Below are 9,822 nucleotides of genomic sequence, written 5' to 3' on the forward strand. Positions count from 1 at the left end.
AGGGTTGGATTCTTAAATACATGTAGGGGAGGAGGCCAATAGGAGGGCATTTCTAGGACTGTGGAATTGCCCCACCAGTCAGAAACAGAGAAGTTGCTGCTAGGGTGGTGACAGACCATTGTTTCCTTGATCCTAGCACTCTCTTCTCATAGCCACCCATAGAATCTTCTACATTCGATTATTCACTAATTGGATCTTTTCTTTCATTTGTTCCAGGCAGTTCTGCTTTTAAAGATAAATTGCTCTGGTAAACTGTGAAATAATTCAGTGCCAAGGAAAGATGGCAATGCCGTTTTCCACTCTGCACCCAGGAAAGGAACAAGCAGATTTTCAGGGCAGTCTTCAGAAATAGAGCCAGTTTTAATAGGATCCCAACCAGTGCACTAATTAAATATTTCACAGCTCCCAAAGTTAATGTGCTAACATTGGGATTCTTTTTCCACCAAATCATACAAATTGGCCTCTGTAACACCATCCCACTCCCACCCACATGCACACTCCCTGCCACAAACTCCTACCGACCTGTTTTCTGAATGGCATTACAAAGAATTTTGTTAAGAAAAGTCAGACTAATTGCTGCCAGAAGACCCGTCTCTTAGAGAAGTCTGGTTTTCATAAGCCAGATTCAGTAAGGGTTGTGGTTAAATCTAAGCCTGGTAGAAAGTTCTTAAGGTTTTCTCAGCAAAGGAGGGAAATACAAAGAAACCCTAAGTTCAGCCAAAATATTCAGCAGGGAGAGAGGGAAAGATAGGGAGGGACTGAGGCTTCTCTGAACTCGTTTCCTTCTTGAAGGAACTCTTCTTCTTGTTTCCTTCTTGCTTCCTTTCCTTAGGACTTTCTCCATACTTACTAACACCCACTGAGATAGTTTCCCTAAGTAGCTCTAGCTTTGCACAGTCACAGACCAGTGACTTGATTCTCTTAAAGTGCCACGAACTTCTAAGGGCTGGGAGTCGTATTAGAGGGTATAGCAAGGAATTTTCCAGCCCCACAATTCTCTGAGGCACCTCCCTGCTCCATGCTTCCCCTCAGACCTCTTGATGGAGTTAGTAGCAAAAGGCCCCTTCAGAAACAAGCAGGTGGATTCTCCCCCTTCCAAGCCACGTCACCGAGGAACACATGGTTTCTCTAGAGCCTAAAGGGGCGGTGCCAGCACAGGCATCCCTGTTAGCGCTCTCCGTGGCTTTCCTGAGCCAACCCAGCAAGATGCTTCTCAGCGTTGTAACAGAGTTAGATAGCGGTGGTATCAGTGGTATTTGGAGAGATCAATATCTCTTTCAGTGTTTGAAAAAGAAAAAATCCCTCTAAGTAGGGTCTCCTTATGAAGGGGCTGGTTTAATTGTAGATTTACCTCATCAGAGCTTCCCTCTATTCTCTTGTTCCTGGAACTTCTATAGGCACAGTCCCAGGGATGGTTAGAAGCCCCCTGCAATTCATCATCTCCTCACAATGTCTCCCTCATCCCACCTCGTTTCAGGAGCCACCCGTTTATGTCTCATGATGCGGGAGGAGAAACCCACCCAGTTCCTAACCTCCGAACTTAATGGGAATCTCCAAGACCATTTTGACTTGGAGAAATATCCTCAGGGTTAGAACTCATCACTTCTGTGCTCCCTGATATTCCAGAAAACAGATTCCTTTCTTGGAACTCATTTTCCCTGGTCCTTCCATTCAACTGACCATGGAGGGTGTGACGAAAACTTGAGGGAATGTGTAACAACTATGTTTACTGAGCACGGTCTCCCCCACTAGAGGGTTCTTGCAATCCTTGCCATCCAGATCTTTAACTTCTTTCTCCTTCCCAAGATTCCTGCTTCCTTCTGAATTCCCCTCCTGTTCCCCCTCCCCCCCCCCCCCCCCACCTGACTGCAGGGATGAAAAGAGGGTTAGAGGAGGTCTTCGGGTTACTATGTCTTTCTTTTGTTCAATAATTACAAAAAGATCATAATATCAGCAAATGAATAAAAACTTAAAAATCACTCTCCTTTTCCCTCTGATGATCCTCGTGGTTTAAATTTTGAACGATTTTAACCCTTCTTTAGTGTTTCATAATCATAACAAATTAATTTCTAGTTCTCAAGATATGAAGCTACTTAGCTAAGAAATGTGTCTTATTTTCCAGTTTCCAGGATGAATTGGGACAGCCTTCCCCCAAAAGTCTTATCCCTTCTCATGCCACGCCGGCCTGAACATTTTTAGAGGACTTCAGGCATTACATTTCCAATCACCTATTTAAACTGCGGTCATGAAGGTCTGATTTAAACACCTGGACCTTGACATTCACAGCAAACTTGATTCAACCACTTGGTTAATGGAAGGGACTTCAAGGATTTCATCTGACTTTGAAGGTGGACCGTGGCTCCTGGGGTTGGCATTGTAGGGTCTATGTGAGCAGGGGAGAACTTCTCACTTTCATGCCTTTCAGACTCTTCCTTAGCTTGGACATGTGAGGAGTAAGGGGAGTCACCAAAAAGCCCCATGGTGTTTCATACCATAAAGACCAGCTGTGTTCCAAGACTGCAGAACAAGTGGTCATGTCCATTCACATTGCCTTTCTCCTCCTCGATCATCAGGAAATAAATTGTTGCAGAAGGAAAACTACCCAAGTCCCTGAAATCGGTCTCAATATGGGGTGATTTGGGATTTGAAGGAAACTGTTCATTATTCTGACGTTCTCATTTTATAAACAAGCAGCAAAGCTGTGTTCCTATAATAGAACTACAATCTCTTCTGTTTGTGTGTATTTGCATAATAATTGCTACACAAAATCAAACCTCGTGTTTTGTCTTTTGCATTTGGCTTCATTACTTTTTTCTACAGCGTCAAAAATATTAAGATCTGCTTCTAAGGTCTTGTCCAAAGTTCATCTTTTCAATCTCTTGTTCTCCCTTTCTTTTTTCTCCTAATCAGTGAAAGCTTTTTCTCCTGAAGCTGGGAATCCAGTCAAAATATTAAATCAGGAGTGTGTAAGACTTCCATATTTACCAAGAGGGTATTATCATAAGGCAGAGATCTTCGGATTCAACTTTCATTTATCCCTGTCACTGGTCACAAGAGAAAGAGATTGGATACTACAGGGGACTCAGCGCTGGGGATTTTTTGTGAGAGCTTTTAGAGAAAGAGACTACCAATAACATCCTTCAGACATGGTTCTTCCCTCTTCTCTGCCCATTTTCCTAAGCTTGCTTCTGCCTGTCTTTTTAACCCATTGGACTGCCCAAGTACTCCACAGAGGCACTTGATTTCTGTAATTTCAAAGAAAAAAATAACTGAGATGAAACATGTGTTCACTTTGAGGGTGACCTCTGACCTTTCCTTTCCAATACACCTGACACCAAGGGCTTTAGAAAAAGACCCGTTTGGATCTAGGATGCTGATATTGCTTTTTTGTTGTTCTCTTCTCTCTCTCTCTCTCTCTCTTTCTCTCTCCCCCCCCCCCGTGTGTGTGTGTGTGTGTGTGTGTGTGTGTGTGTGTGTGTGTGGTGTGTGTGTGTGTCCCTCTGCCTTCTCAGAGGCTGAACTCAATGAAAAGTTGTTGCAATAATCTCAGCTCCCTGCTCCGCCAGGGCCGAAGGAGGCGGGCGGAACACCGAGTATGTTTTGTTAAATGCTCCGGTCGTTCGCAGGGGCTGGGACTTGATAAAAGGAGACAGTTTTCTGAAAAGATTTGATTGAAATGGCGTGTGCCAGGGCTGATGGGAGCCAGCGAGGGACAAAGCGCCGCGAATCCATGGACACTCGAGCAATTATGCCTCCACGCTGAAGGTGGATTAGCGCGCTGGAAAGAAGCATATGTTTGGCCCGGGGCGACACTTCCCCCCGGCTGAGCTTAGAGAATGGGAGCGCGGAGAGCGGCTGGACCCGGAATATCAACTATCTGCGAAGCCCCCCCTTCCCAGCCCAGCCCAGGCGCCCCCGCCCCAAAAGTCAGAGCGCATTTTTACAAAGAGAGGAGGGGGGTTGGCGGGGGGAGGAGAAGGATGGGGGGAGGAGGAGGAGTGTTGGGAGAAGGGAGCGGGGAGGCTGGGAGGCAGGGGGGTAGGGAGAGGGAAAACCCAGAGGTGCAAATGGGCCTGGGATTGGCGAGGATCACCGCCCACGGCCTTCATCTCGGGTCATCCTAACGGGAGATCCATGTTGGGTGTGGAGACCCAGAGTGGGTCACATAAATGGTCCTCCACCGAATCTCCCACTGCTAGGGTAGTTCTTCCGTCTGGGATGCTCGCCCAAACGGGTACTGGAAGGTCAACCGAATCGTTGCAATAAAACCAGGTCTTAATGAGTTTGTAAAGATTCAAGTGGCTAATGGTCATTGCCTGCGGTGGGCAGGAGGCGCTGGGCGGGAGGCGCGGGTCCAGGCCGTGCCTTGGGTCTCGGTGAAGGGAACCCTCGGGGGAGACGTCGGACAGTTCGATATCTGGTGAAATGGGTTGAGAGTGAAAAGCTCGAGGAGGCCTGGTCGGAGAGTAAGGATGCGGGTGCCGGGAGTGGAAGCCCCACGCAGCTCTATCTGCTTGGAGACCCTGGCCAGGGATGCTGAAACTTCGCGCCGCCTTGGGGGTCAGGGAGCAAGAAAGTTTCCCCACTCCCGCCTCCAGTCATTAATTAAAGCGCCATTCCCGTGAAAAGGGCCCGGAAAACTCTGACCTGGAGCCTCCCAGCTCTCGCTCCCTGCACCGGCGAGCGCGCCGAGGGAAGGAGGCGAGTCCCAAACCTCGATCTCAGGCTTTTACTGCAGCTTAATTGGGTCTAACCCGGAGGGATGCCGCCGGCCGCCTCCCGGACCGCCCGCACCCACCCCCGCCGCCGTCCCACCCCAGGCTGGGCTCGAACCTCCCGACCCCCATCCCACCTTCACCGCCTCGCCTCCCACCTCCTACTCCAGACCATCAAAATCAAGCTGCAAGTTGCTTCCAATCCAAAGGGGCGCGCGGCGGGATGTTTTAGGGAAACTGAGCCAGGAAGGCTCCCGGGCCGGCGCCGAGGGGCTACTGACTGTGCTGTCCCCTCCCGGGCGGGGTCCTGGGACCCCGGAGCCCAGGATCAAGCGCTGGAGGCAGACTCCATGCTGCGGACAAAGGCGCAGCCCAGACCCGGGGGCTCCAGAAAAGACAGGGTGGTGGTGGTGGGGGGATCCTGAAATAGGATTTGGTAGCTGACAAGGCAAACGGAAATTTGATCCTAGCATTAACTCAGTGCCTCAGGAAAAATTCTTTCAAGCTATGTTAGTTAAATTTAGTTTGACCAAACACCTCAGATATAAATGTAAATAAATTTATCTACATATGTGTGTACATTTCCCGAAGATAGGCTGGATTTTAGAAGGGTGATGAGCGAGAACCACTCAAGAGAGAGATTGGAGAGGTGTGGGTCCAGAAGAAATCAAGGGCCCCGGGCCTTTCAACTTGCCAAAGTTGAGAGTTGTGATGGACACCCAACAGCGGGGCCATGAGTGGACAGGGGGTGGACCACGCGATTCCAACTTCAGTTTGAGGGGTTGTGCTTAAGATTGTTATTGAAATTTAGCAGATATAATCTTTGTTTCCACAGAAAAATCACGTGCAAAAAAAGCATAGCATGGAATTGGGCCACTCTGAGAAAAATCCCTGCCCTGCTGTTGAAAATATTCCCACTTCTAAATGGGTGTTAGTGTGGAGAATCAAACTAATGCTACCAAGCTTCCCCAAAGACATTAAACTTATTCTTGGGTTAGAAAGAGACAGACAGACAGAGACAGAGAGAAAAAGAAGAAAGGGGGGTGGAAAGAGAGGAAGGAAGGGAGGGAGGGAGGGAGAGAGGGAGGATGGAGAGAAATATATGTATCCATAAGTATCTACTGTGGAAAGGTCATCTTCCCCTGAGCTTCCTTCTTCTCTAACATAGATTTCTCTAGCAGTATGCTGCGTTGCTCTTTTGTTAAAAAATAAATCTCTCCGTGAAAGCAAAGTTGGTTCAACACTGCCCTTTTAGGCATCAAAGTTGAAAAAATACAGTTTTACACATGAATAACACTTAAAACTTAGAGGGCTCCCGGGTTCAGCCCCAAATCTCTTTTATTCCCTCCTTTCCTTTTCTCAGTCACGATCCTAAGGAGCAGAACATCTTTTAAACACAAGACCTTCCCATATACACGAATTACACAGTTTTCCATTCCAACATCCTTTTCTCTCCCCACTCTGATGGCCACCCTGCTGTCTTCCATGGGAAACAGCAATTACTTCTTTGGGGAAGGACTTACGTTCATTGTTTGATTGAGAATCTTTCTCATCTATGTCCGTAGGGGCAAAGATGAGTTTGGGCTACTGCTTTCATAGACAGAAATCATAGTTTTCTTCAATCATACAATTGCTCTCTGTTAATAAATACTCCACCTTGGACTAATTCATTCCTGCCTTCAGAAAAACAGTTGAGTAAACTCTGATCGTTAATGGAGCCTTTAGTTCTTAACTCATGGTTAACTTGGCAAATAATGTTATTAAAGACAAGCTTCTAGGAGAAACACATCACAGGGTCAAATTTTTCAGTTTCTCTCCCGTGGTGCGTCACAAGGAGGACAGTATCATCGTAGCAATAACAATGGAAAGCTGAGATGGCATACCTGTGCAGCAACCTAGTTTAATATGAAAAAGAATTGTTCGTTGAAATTCACAAGGAAAAATACCCCTAAGCATCCTAAGAGGTGTGAGAACTACTGTTACCTGGTGTGTTCTGTGGTTTCATTCTTCTGACATGGACGGTTGGGTGGTACTGGGAGTTGACTTGGGTTTGTCTGTGGCGTGTATGGGTTACTTCTTCTCTCCTCGCATTTTAGATGTCTTTTTACCACATAGCGCTAAGCCATAGGGAAACATAGATGTGTTTCTTCAAATGCCCAACTTGGATAATCAAACAAATTAAAGAACAAATTTCTGTACTCTTGCCTCAGGACCACTGCCATCTCTGCACCTGTAACTCAGAGAATGAAAGTGCTGGTTATTTATGTTGTACTTTCCGCCTCTTGGATCTCTTGTTTCTATAGCCCTTTTACCCAAGCAATGAGGATTCTTCCCCTCACTTCACCTCCCGCCCCACCCCCGACCCCCGACCCCAGAACTGAGTGGCTTAGGAGGAGATCTGTAGCTAGGATGAAGCAGCTGTTGGCTTCATGCCGTCCTCTAACTTGATTATTCTTTGGACACGTTAGGCAAGCATTAGTGATTGATAATGACGCTAATTAACCCCTTTCCTTTCCAAACAGTAAACTGCTGCCAGCAGGATGCTACAAACAATAAATATAAAACACTGCATACATCAATATCTGTTTAAAGCACAACTTCATTTGGGCACGTTTAACCGCACTGCTTTCAGTTAACAATTTGCTATTTATTCAAGCACTTCTCCAAAAGCCAGAGGGGGGAAGCAGAGGAAGAGAGAGGGTTAAGAAAAGGGGCCTGCAGCTTTAAGACCACAAAATGCTGTCATACCTGTCAGCTGCAGCAAAGTTAAGCTCTAATGGAAACCATGCGTAATTTTTTTTTTTTTTAATTTCAGGTCAATACTTTTTTAAAAACTTAATTAATCCAGTTCTGTTCTTAACCTATTTAAACTTAACACAAGGCTGATGACCACATATGAGATTTTTTTTCTTTGTGGGGAGAAAGCAGCTCTCCTGCCTGACCTGGAATTATTATGAATTTACTTTTGATTGAGAAAGGAATGGGGAGACATTGTTTTGTAAAGAGTGGTGAAATTTAGATTTTAAGCAGCATTTGGGGAAACCAGGGCAAATTTGATCTGATTGTGCAATCCAACATAACCTGAGTTGTAAAGAAATGTACATTAAATTTGAAATTTTGATAAATGAATATTCCTAGCAAGTGAATAAAATGTATTCAATTAACTAAAACCCTGTGCACTTCTGAACTGAAGTGGAATCGACTGTAATTGATTTATTTGAAACCAGAGGTTAAGGACTGAATTAGCTAAGTACAACTGGGTATTTCAAGCCACTGACTTCTCAAATGTCAAATCCCTTCTATTTTAAATATTATTTCAGCTGCGGGGCATTGCAGTCCTGATGGTAGTTCCATCAAGAACTCAAATTATATTAATATTCGATTTTGGGGAGGAATGGATTGGATTGTGATTTTTAAAGGGTGTTGGAGAATAGAAGGGGTAATGATGACTGCCAAACTGGAAGGAACATTGTGTTTCCATAAAAATTGGGCGTGGTAATTAGCACAGCCTAGCAAACATCCTCATAATTCAACTGTGTATCCTAACTTGAGTTAATCCAAAGAGAATCACTATTATTAGTATATAAGCACCTGACCTGTCAAGTAATCACCATGTGTTTTAGAAAATACACATTGGTCACAACAGAGAAAGCCAAAATCCGTATAGCCATAAAAGTCATTTTTAATAACACCCCCTCCAATTGCCCCACCCCTTAAAAATATGCATAGTTTCTTTAAATGTTTTGTTTAAAAAAAAAGAAAAAGAAAAAGAAAATGACAATATCATGATCCTCCGCATGTCCTACTACAGAATAAAAACAACGAATTCTGTGCATTTGGAAACTGTTGTTTATTGTGACCTTGTAATGTTCTAACACACTATTTCCCTTCTATCTTTCTCAGGATGCAAGGATTATACTGGGTTCAGGTCTTCCAACATAACAAGCATCTGTAAATCCAGATATGAATGAATGGTATTTAATACGATTGTTTTCGTTTTAAAATGAGTATTTATGTGTCATTGGAGAAAGAGAAGCAATGTATGGCTGTTTATGAATGCTATTGTGCCTGAGGTCAGGATCCTCACACAATCTGAGATGCAGCCAAGAAAAACAGCCTTGATAGACAATGCTTCACTTCACCTGCTACGATGCTGTGTGCATTTCATTTCTGTCAAGAGTATGTACAGTTAGGGTTCATTCGCCTCATTATTTTGTTACATCTACGTTACAGTTAACCAGTCTCTCTAGGAAATAATAAATAACCGCTTTAAAAAACAATTGCCGCATCGCGTTCTGAGAGTACACTTTCCATCTGAAATTTTTTTTAAAAACCCACCATTGTTATGAATTCTCTGGCTTCGGAAAATAGAATTTAGACTCCACCAACTCTCATTCGTCTGTCGAGATTGATTTTACACTGCCTTCCATAAGGAGATTAGAAAGCAAAAGGCTGCAAAATGGACACTGTCTAATGCTTTGCTTCTTTAGTCCTTCAGAATGTCAAACCGGAAGAACAAATGTTGACTCTCCTCCAGTATGTATACCTAGATACTTTTCCTATGACCTTTCCTGTGAACCTTCCAGTTTACCACCTCCACTTTCTTCTTTTAAACCATTAAAAGTCCTCCTCACTTCCAAAGCAAGGACTTTCCAAATCAGTTTACAAAAGCTCTGAATTCGCCATTTTTATGTACAGGAAGTCCTTCCTTCTGTGAGGGCTAAGCGCTGGGATGGGCCTGCAGGGGCAGGATACGAAGCCCTCCCCGCCCCACCTCACAGAAGGTTTTGTATTTCTAAAAGGTCCTAGGAGGAGCCCCCGTGGTGAGGGAAAGGGGTGGGTGGGCATTTAGGGGGCAGGCAGAAAAGATTCTGGGAATCAACAGAGTTTCCCAGTCCCCTCTGCTACCTCAAGAGCTACTAAGAACAGCACAGTAATGAATTCATCTCTAAATGAAATATTAAAATAAATGGGAGACGATGTGCCCTCTCTGTCCCTGCTCCATGTCCATTTCTGCCACTCTTCCCAGAAAACTAGAGCTAGTTTTCACTCACTTGCATGGCTTAGCCACTGAGAAGCCAGAGCAAGTAAGTGAATTTTGAAGTGG

Source organism: Balaenoptera ricei, chromosome 11 (genome assembly GCF_028023285.1).
Source record: "Balaenoptera ricei isolate mBalRic1 chromosome 11, mBalRic1.hap2, whole genome shotgun sequence".
Taxonomy (NCBI): domain Eukaryota; kingdom Metazoa; phylum Chordata; class Mammalia; order Artiodactyla; family Balaenopteridae; genus Balaenoptera; species Balaenoptera ricei.